The sequence below is a fragment of the Hyperolius riggenbachi genome, chromosome 2 (assembly GCF_040937935.1).
Source record: "Hyperolius riggenbachi isolate aHypRig1 chromosome 2, aHypRig1.pri, whole genome shotgun sequence".
Lineage (NCBI taxonomy): Eukaryota > Metazoa > Chordata > Amphibia > Anura > Hyperoliidae > Hyperolius > Hyperolius riggenbachi.
The window spans coordinates 113,920,913-113,930,921 of NC_090647.1; positions in this window are offsets into that span (position 1 = coordinate 113,920,913).

The window sequence follows — 10,009 nt, forward strand, 5'->3', positions numbered from 1 at the left end:
TTCAATGGTGGCAGAGTAGAGTGTCCCCAGAAGTTCCTGGACCATGCCAAACTTCTTAAGTTGGCAAAGGAATTAGAGCCTTTGCTGCGCCTTCTTCTGGGTCTGTGGTGTTTGCCCGCCAGGTCAAGTCATTGGAGATGTTAACACCCAGGAGGCAGACCCTGGGTACCCGTGCAACCTCCTTCCCATTGATGGGAGGTGGGGTAGTGGTGTGCTTCCTGAAGCCAATGACCATCGACGGTTTTGTTTGTGTTTAGGACCAACCTGTTCTCTCTGCACCAATTACGGACTCTGCCAACCTCCTAGCGGGAAGCCTGCTTATCGTTATTGCTAACGAGGCCGAGCAATGCATCATATAGTTGGATCACAACAGTGTCTATTTAATCTCCTTTTAAAAAATGCTGTGTTGAAATTAATACTAAGGCCATATTCACAGTGGTGCTGTTTAACGGCCAATTTGTAACACCGCAAATGCGTTGCGGTAAAACAGGTTGCAGAATGCGTCACTGCTACTCACGTGTGTTATCAGGTACAGTGGAATATACTTTGCATTGACTGTTTGCTTCACTGTATGCGACGCAACGCGGCCATAACGTGCAGTGCGACTGTTCCGTTGTGTTCCTGTTATACAGGGAACAAAACACAATGCCCCTCTGTGAACGTGGCCAGAGCATGGTCAGACAAGCAGGCACAATTTGGCCGCCCATAAGTGATGACTACAAGATGTAGCCATCCATTACTGCGTTGTGGTAATAACAGGTTGCAGTGAGTTACCACTAAATGCGCGCATTAACCGTAAAGGTGAAGCACACTTTTCATTAACTGTATGCTTCACTGTTCCTGACGCAATGCGTGGATAACGCGAAGCGCCACTGTCTCAGTCCGTTGCACTGCCTTCCTGCTGTCACAGGGAACACAGCGTAATAGCTACTGTGAACGTGGTCTCTATTTTCCGCTAATACATAGAATAAAATTACAAGAGATACGTGACTGAGGTTTATGAATGAATGGTTGTCTCACTATTGCCTATTACATGTTGTCTCCTTTTACTGCTGAAGGTTGAGAAGATGAATCTCTTGCCAACACAAGCAGTATTTTGATAAATGTGGTCAAACATTATTAAACAGAGGCGCTTATGGTGACCTTGAGACTGTACTGCGTATATTCCTATTTGTTATTGCCTGAGGAAGCGGGAATATACCTGTGAAACGCGTTGCATGGTTGTCTGGAGTATATAAATACACCTGTTGTTAAACAACTGACAGTATCTTGTCTACTTCAAGGAGGCGAGTCCACCACCACCTCCTGAGGTATTTTAAACTTTTTAGTACCTTTTATCCTGCTGGCGCCTCTGTTCACTCTTTTTTATATTACCAATATCCACCCCTGGTGAAGCGGTCGATCCCCATCTCTTTTTTTTCCTGATACTGAGAGCGACTTTTAATCCTGAGTGAGGACAGGTCTAATCTTCTCACCTGCCTGTACAGTGGTTACCTAGGAGGTAACCCTCTGTTGTGAATATATACACTATATACTTTTCAATTCCAATCTATTGTTTTGCTTACTACACTATATTTGGCTCTCGGTGTCCCCACTGTTGTTTATCGTGGCCAAACATTAGCTACAGTTATTTGAGCTTACGTTACTGGGTGGAGTTGAAGATCTTGTCCTAGCGTTAAAACTTACCCCTCTCTCTCCATAATTATATAATACCTTTTTTAAGCAATTGGCAATGTTTGCGAATTTAAATTGGGTTAGCATCTTCTGCAGTGCTTCATATATCTCATTAAGGCCGGGAACCCACTACAAATTGCAATCGCTAGAGTTTTTAAAGAGTATTTTGTAAGCAATTTCATGAGCGTTTTCTGGTGATTTTGTTAGCAATTTTAAAAAGTGTAAGCTTTTTTGCCAGCGATTGTGTAGCGATTTGCGGTTAGCGATTTTAATTCTGATTGGTCCTTTTAATTCATTTTTTCTTTTTTTTTTAGTGTGCTGTAATTTAAAACGCTAGAAAATGACTCTGTGTAGGTTTTGACAAGCAATTACGCCAGCGTTTATATACTTTACATTGCAGAAACGCTATTGCTCAAAAATGCATGCTTGGCCTGCGTTTGCGATTTCGGTAATGGAAATCGCTCCAGTGGAATTTGGGCCATCCATTAACATTAGCTTAGCGTTTAGGGAAATCGCTAGTGTTAGTGGGTTCCAGCTCTAAATCATGTCACTAATCCTTATTATATAGTCTGATTTACCTTCCATAGTCTTACTAACTTATCAGTCTCAAATCTGGGAGGATAAACCATAAGATAGGTCATATTTGTATTATTGTGTATTTATATAACATCTTCCACAGCACTTTGCAGAGTGTAGTTACATCACTATTTGTTGTTTCTCAGAGAAAAACAAACGTTTGCCTTTTTAAAACAGTAAGTATTTGTGATAATTTAGGTTGAAGTGAGCATATGTCTCCCATGATGCATCACTGCTGAATATGCAAATTATCCTTTGTTGTCCCTGTAAGCTAGCCACACCTCCAGAATGATGTGTCAGCTTGTTAATTGTACAGAGCCACAATAATCCAACATGCATACAGATTGGATAATTTGCATATTCAGCAGTGATGCATTGTGGGAACCATCATATGCTCACTTTAACCTGGATTATTACAAATACCTTCTGTTTTAAGAAGTCAAACGTTTTGTTTTTTTTTAGTAGGAGGGCTTTTTTGGTCCTTTGTAGCCCCTTACACACTCCTATGAGATCTGGTTTACCATGATCTTGCTGGGTAGTCTGTTCCTCAGAGAAGTACACAATGTAAACTACCAAACCTAGAAAATTAATGGAACCTGAAGTTACAGTCATTTTAAGGAATTGACATATAGCTGCAAATGAAAATGCAAAGATCATTTTTAATTACATAAATTGTAAAAATATTTGTGAGGCACTAATACTGTATGTAGTCGGAGAGATTTGAATACTGACATATTTCTTTTCTTTCAAACAATACTTGTTGTCTGGTGTCCTTTCATGCATCAGTAGTGTCTGGATCACCCACCTGCAAATCCAGTCAAACTTATGGGCCAGTTCACACTTGTTATGCCTGTATACACCATAGAATTTCCCCTCAGATAGATGTTCGAATAGATAATTTCCGACAGGTTCAATCTGATTTTCGATCGTTTTTTGATCACTTCTATACAAAATCGATCATAAAAACGGTGCATGTTGTGTACCAGGCATTAAGGTGGATCCGTTTTTGTTTTAATACTCTAATTACCTATAAACTAAACAAGCCTCGCCCACAGCTTTTTCACAGAGCCCTGGCACTGTAGCAAGGGCTTGTGGGAGATCAGTTGGGCAGGAGGAGGAGGAGGAGGTTACTAGCCAGAGATTTCAGAGGCAGAAGGGAGGAGGGAGGAGGAGAGGAGAGTGAATTTGTCACAGGCAGAGAGCTGGAGATGCTATCAGCTTTGCCTGTGTTTAATGTGACAAACAGAACATGGCTGCTCTCATTGGGCTTGATTCACAAAGCGGTGCTAACTGTTAGCACGCCTGTGAAAACCCCCTTAGCACGTCTAAACGAGCTTTTCGCGCGCAAAACTTTATGCGCGTAAAACATTACGCGCACACTGCACAGGGCGCTCCGCGCGAAGTGCCCATTAAAGCCTATGGGACTTAGCACGCATAGGACTTTGCGCGCGTAAAACTTTGCGCGCAAAACTTTGTGCGTGATCTGATTGAGAAATCCGGTGCTAACCTACTTAGCACTCTGGTTAGCACGTCTAAAGACTTTAGACGTGCTAAGTAGGTTAGCACCGCTTTGTGAATCAAGCCCATTGTATCACAGGAATAAATAATCATAAACTGTTGAAGCTGCTTGCAACTAGATTTGCTGTGTAAACCATCTAAACTTCAGATAAGATATATTGACAAGTTACTTGTCATAGTTAGTTTTTCATCTCGGATCTACTTTAAAGGAACTTACCCTTTAGGAATATGAGAGTGCAGGGAGATTCTATACACCATTGCTACTACACATACAATTAATTATCTCGTACATTTCTTAAGGTGGCCACACACAATACAATAAAATGATGTGATCTTACGGCAATTCAATAAAAACGATCAGATTTTTTTAAAAAAATCTAAAGTTTTTTTTTTTTTTATTCGAGCAAGAAATCCGATCAGATATCTCGGTTGACTGGGGCTGCTGGATTTTTCTGATCAGTTTTTATGAAAATTAAAAGGTGTGTGGAAGATTGTCAATTTCCTTATACTGTATATGTTACAGGCAAAGTTTGAAAGCAGGCATTCTATAGAATTATAGAATGCCTAGGCAATGTATACAATGCCTGAAGTGTTTAGGCAAGGTATGAAATAGCTGTGTTGTTACATACATTTTCTAGACATTCTATACAATGCCAGAAGGTAAACCGGCAGAGTATAGAATACGGTAGTCTTGTTAGTGATTGCCTTGGCATTCTATAGAATTCATGGTGAACAAAACCAAAATGTCCATGACGACATGAATATTGAAGAGTCTTCCTTTTTTTCTGCCACATGTTGTGTCTGTTTAAAGGAAAGCAGGGGTGCCCATGCATGCAGAGAGTGTGGGCGGATCATTCACGCTATCTGTGGGCTTGCTACTAAAGACGATGGAGGTGAGGAAATGGAAGGTTATGGGGTTCATGTTTTGTGCAACATTTGCTTCAACATTGAGAATGCTGTCGAAGGTAGAAGACAATCAACATCGAATCTGGAAGTACAGGCCAAAAGAATGAAAATGAACTCACTCCTGCATGTTTGGGAGACAGTGTGCGAGTTCCCATCTCTGATTTCGACAAGGGATGCGGCAACTCGCGCAATCTGTTGGCATTGTTATGAATGTGACAGAAGATGGCTTTTACCGATTTGGAACAGCACAAGGAATTTTAAAGCAACTACAGTATATGCAAGATCACAATTCACAGTTTGTCCAAAGAGCTTACTGAGAGCTGAAGATGTTCCTGACCACAAAATACCTCTTCGATCTGTTGCTACCGCTCAGTCCATAGGAATCGGCCAAGGGTTTCTGAGGTGTATGTACAAGACTAAGTGCCAAAGTATAAGTAGTAGAAAAGATCGGTTAGCACTCCTGCTTCTCAATGAGCATAGTTTATTTTCCAATCACATGTCAAAACTACGGTTAACAATTGTTTTGGGGCCACTCAGGTCCCCTTCTTCAGAACAGTGCAGTCTGCACTGTTCTGAAGAAGGGGATCCTGAGTGGCCCCAAAACAATTGTTAACCGTAGTGTTGACGCGATTGGAAAATAAACTATGCTCATTGAGAAGCTGGAGTGCTAACTGATCTTCTCTACTACTTGGAATTTGCAGGGATGTTGCTTAGCATCCAAGGTTATGCACCCGAAGTAAACCTGGAAAAGTGTGCCTTTCCGCATCTCTCTACTTTCCTAAGTGCCAAAGTATGAAATGCCTTTGTGTAAAGGAGAAAATTAAGTGCAATTCAAAATTCATTCTCGCAAACGTTTTTTTTTTTTTTAATTCTCTTTCATTCTCATGCATTTTGTTGGGGGAAAATACCTCTCCGATATCCCTTGCAGGTGTACAGAGGCGCCGGGAGTATAAAAATGGCTAAAATGTTTAAAATGTTTAGGTTGCGGTGGTGGACCGGCTAACCACAAACTGACAACAAGGCTGTTGATTTTTCAAAAATAAATATACATAATTTATTCGATTGCTCCCAATAAAGTCGCAACGCGTTTCACGGGCAAAGAGACCCGCTTCTTCAGGCAATAAAGACAGGAGCAACAACACAGCGTCTGGTCTGGTTGATGCTTGGCACCTCTGTGAATAAATTATGTATATTTATTTTTGAAAAATCAACAGCCTTGTTGTCAGTTTGTGGTTAGCCGTTCCACCACCGCAACCTAAACATTTTAAACATTTTAGCCATTTTTATACTCCCGGCGCCTCTGTACACCTGCAAGCATTCAGAAGTCCACCCTTGGTGGAAGGGTGACCCACCCTATAAATTCTCTATCCGCAGAGAGCGACGTTTTACTCCTGAGTGGGGACAGGCTTGTTCTCCCCACCTGCCTTTACAGTGGTTGCTTTCTTGGCAACCCTGGTTTGTGAGTATAATTCTTACAAGTCATTTATACCTCCAATCTTACTTAAACATATTACACTATATTGGGCTCTCGGTCTTCTATCTTTTCTCTCCGATATCCCATTTCACTTTGCCAAATGAGTACTTGTCATTCTTTAGAATGCTTAGGAAATGTATGTTACAACACAGCTTTTTCATACCTTGCCAACAAAACTCCAGGCATTGTATATATTGCCTAGCCCTAGGCATTCTATAGAATGCCTGCTTTTCGCACATTTGCCTGTAACATATATACTCCCAAGCAATTTTCTCAGTTTTCAATAATTTTTTTCATAATTAGGTAAAAATTGAACACACGTGTGTGGTACATTGGTCAGATTTTTGAAATGTTACAATCAGTCAAAAAATTGATTGCAATTCTTGAATTACAAAGATATTTAAAATTGTATGGTGTGCGACTACCTTAATTCTCATTATCGAAGTTTGCTTTCACTGTGTGTGCAATAGCTTCTGTTAGAAATCGTGATAAAACTGTGCATCAAGGCTATTAAGTGAAAGGGATGTTACAAAAGTTGAAATTAAGTAAACTTGTGTGAATGAAAAATGTAACATTAGACCTGACAAGACAAATAACATTTATATTGCGCTTTTCTCCTGGCGGACTCAAAGCGCCAGAGCTGCAGCCACTAGGACGCGCTCTATAGACAGTAGCAGTGTTAGGGAGACTTGCCTAAGGTCTCCTACTGAATAGGTGCTGGCTTACTGAACAGGCAGAGCCGAGATTCGAACCCTGGTCTCCTGCGTCAGAGGCAGAGCCCTTAACCAGTACACCATCCAGCCACCCCCAAAATCTTTTTTTTTTTTTTTTTTGCGTTTAGGGAGCGCTTTAAATCACTAGCTATTTCCCTAAACGCGCTGCTAATGTAAGTAAATGTAACAAGTTCCACAGTAGTGATTGCGATTAGCAAAATCACAATCGCAGACCATGCAGCATTTAGGGAGCGTTTGCGCTTCAATGTAAATTATTGACATGCTGGCAAATCGCTCTGATTTTAAATTACTGCAAACTGTAAAAAGAAATCATAATATTTTGAAGGGACAAATCAGAATTAAAATCGCTAATCGCAAATCGCTATCACAATTGCTGCCAAAAAGCGTACAATTTTTAAAATCGCTACCAAAATCGCCGGAAAACGATCATTAAATCGATTACATAACGAAAACGCTAGCAATTGCACTAGCAATTTGCGATTGGTAGTGGGTTCCAGGCCTTACATGTAGTAGAATGCCCTAGCTAGACTTATGCTACATACATACTTGCGAGTGACTATAGTTGATTCTAACAGCAGCTTAATGATCGGTCTGCCAACAATCGGGTAAAGAAGTTTACCAAACGATCAATAAGTACAACAACGAACGAACGATATCGGCACGATGGAAAAAACAGGACGGATCATATTGAACGACAATCGTTACAAAACTATAGTGTGTACAGTTATCTGTTGAGCAGGATCGTTACAAGGGCCAATGCTCATGCGTTGGATTTTGGCTAGCTTCCGTACTTCCTGTGTAGCACGGCCCGTTACGATTGTTACATTACAAATTTTACATAACCTGTTTTCAAGTTAACTATCATATATTTCTATCTATTGTAACCTCATGTTTGTGTGTGTGTTTTTTTTTTAAAGTTTATATAAATATTCAACTTTCCCTCTTATCGTTTTTTTCTTTGAGAACGGTCATTAATATGTGTATGATGATTGCTGTATCCCATCGTTGCATTCCAATTGTTCCAATATTGTTCATCTGGTAATTATCGTTCCTTGCAAACGATCGTAATCGCAAGTGTGTACGTAGCATTATCCTTTTGCTTTGGAAGCTGCTATACAAATTTTTGGGCTGCAAGATATTTTGTATGCACAGTTTTCCAGTCACAGCTTATTCCAGCCTTGTGTCTGGTCAGCATGAGAAGACGTACCGTAATGTCTTATGTGAAAACGTACTGGTCTTCAGCTGCTTCTCCGAGACAGTCTACAAATAAGCCGGCTATCCACCAACCCCCCTTGAGTTTCTGTAGCATGTTTAAGGATTGTGCTTTTAATATTCCTACTCACAGATATCCAGTTTCACAGACATAGATTGCACATGGCCCTTTGTAAAGATTACGTTTTGACTAGTTTTGCTTTACGTGCACAGCTGCCTTGCCAAGATGCCATGTGGACAAATGACCAAAAATAGTCTACAAACTACCGGAGATAATTTCAGTAAAAGTTAATCACGTATGCTGGGTACACACGATGCGTTGTTTTTTTTTGGTTGATTTACCGTTCAATTGATTTTCGATTTGTTTTTCCGCTCGATTTCCCGCTCGATTCTCTTACCTTTTCTTATCAATTTCCATTCACTTCTACGAGAAATCGAGCGGTAAAATGATCAAAAGTAATGTCGAATATGTCGGAAATTATCAATTGAACGCATCTATCAACCGCAAAAATGCAACGTGTGTACCTGGCATTAGGGATGGATTGGGGAGCACTTATCTGATGCAATGTGGATATTCTGATTCTGTCATGGGTGCAACTACGAACTATTAGGCCTCCCAAGTAAACTTTGAAGGGGCTTACCAACATTTACACCCCTTTCCCTTGTGGTGATGACCCTCAAAACCAGGAGGCCATTTGCCAGGCATGCCATATAACAATCCCACATAAGGCTGCGCAAAGCGTCACTCCTCCTTAAAGGACAGGCCGATACTCCACTTCAGTGAGAAACCACCACCACACCCCAAGCAGTGGTCACTCGCCGTTATGTTAGACCCTCAGTTAGATGGGTCCTCAGCGCTTGCGGGGTCATCTGGCCGCCCCCTGCCGCCTGGGGAAAAATCCAGATGGTTTCCTCGCACCAGGCGACTCCTCAGAAGTGGCTTCTGAGGAGTCGCCTGGTGCGACGAAACCGGTCAAGTAAACACGGCCTACACTACTATCTGAGGGGACAGACGTGGACGCAGAGGGATAGGTGAATGCACAGCGCTCTACAGCCAACCCGGCAGCCAATGTTTGGGGTGGAGCCCACAAAAACTCTATGCCCATATACCCTGGACTTGTTTGTAAGTGCAATATCTTTTTAGCATTAAACTTTTTATGCAATTTTACGTTAAGGGAGCTCTGGTGTATGTTTTTTTGAGGAGAAAAGACCCAGCAACAGTAGCAGTCAGTGGTGAGGACATGATTTTTCTCCAGACGGCAGGGAGCAGCCAGATGACCCCACAAGCGCTGAGGACCCATCTAACTGAGGGTCTAACATAACGGTGAGTGGCCACTGCTTTGGGTGTGGTGGTGGTTTCTCACTGAAGTGGAGTATCGGCCTGTCCTTGAAGGAGGAGTGACGCTTACCACTTGGAGTGTGGAACACTGATTGCTAGAGCCTTAGTGCGCAGCCTTATTGTGGGATTGTAACTTTTGGAGTACTTGACAGCAGCGCACCACCGAAATATTGTCACCCATTTGTAGATATCAGCGCAGTATTTGGTGCACAATGCCATATAACAAGTGTGGCCACCATGGCACCACAACTTCGCCACAACAACATCTATTTTGGAGTAGTCTTCATAGATGGGGAGCTCCATAGCCCGGAGCTCCCCTGCATGTGCAGGGGATGTTTCCCCTATAGTTAAACCTTTGGTCAGGGTGTTGATAGTATGCTTTGCAGGCAGGCACTGCTGCCCATTATTTGTCTGTTCCCTGACACATATCACAATCCACAATCCTGTAATTTCATAAAATCACATTTAAAGGCATTACCATCGCAGTGACATCACATCCTGTCATGTACCTTGGAACGTCACTTGCAGTTCCTTGTCAAAAACCATACAATTCAGGATTCTTTATATTAGCGATGA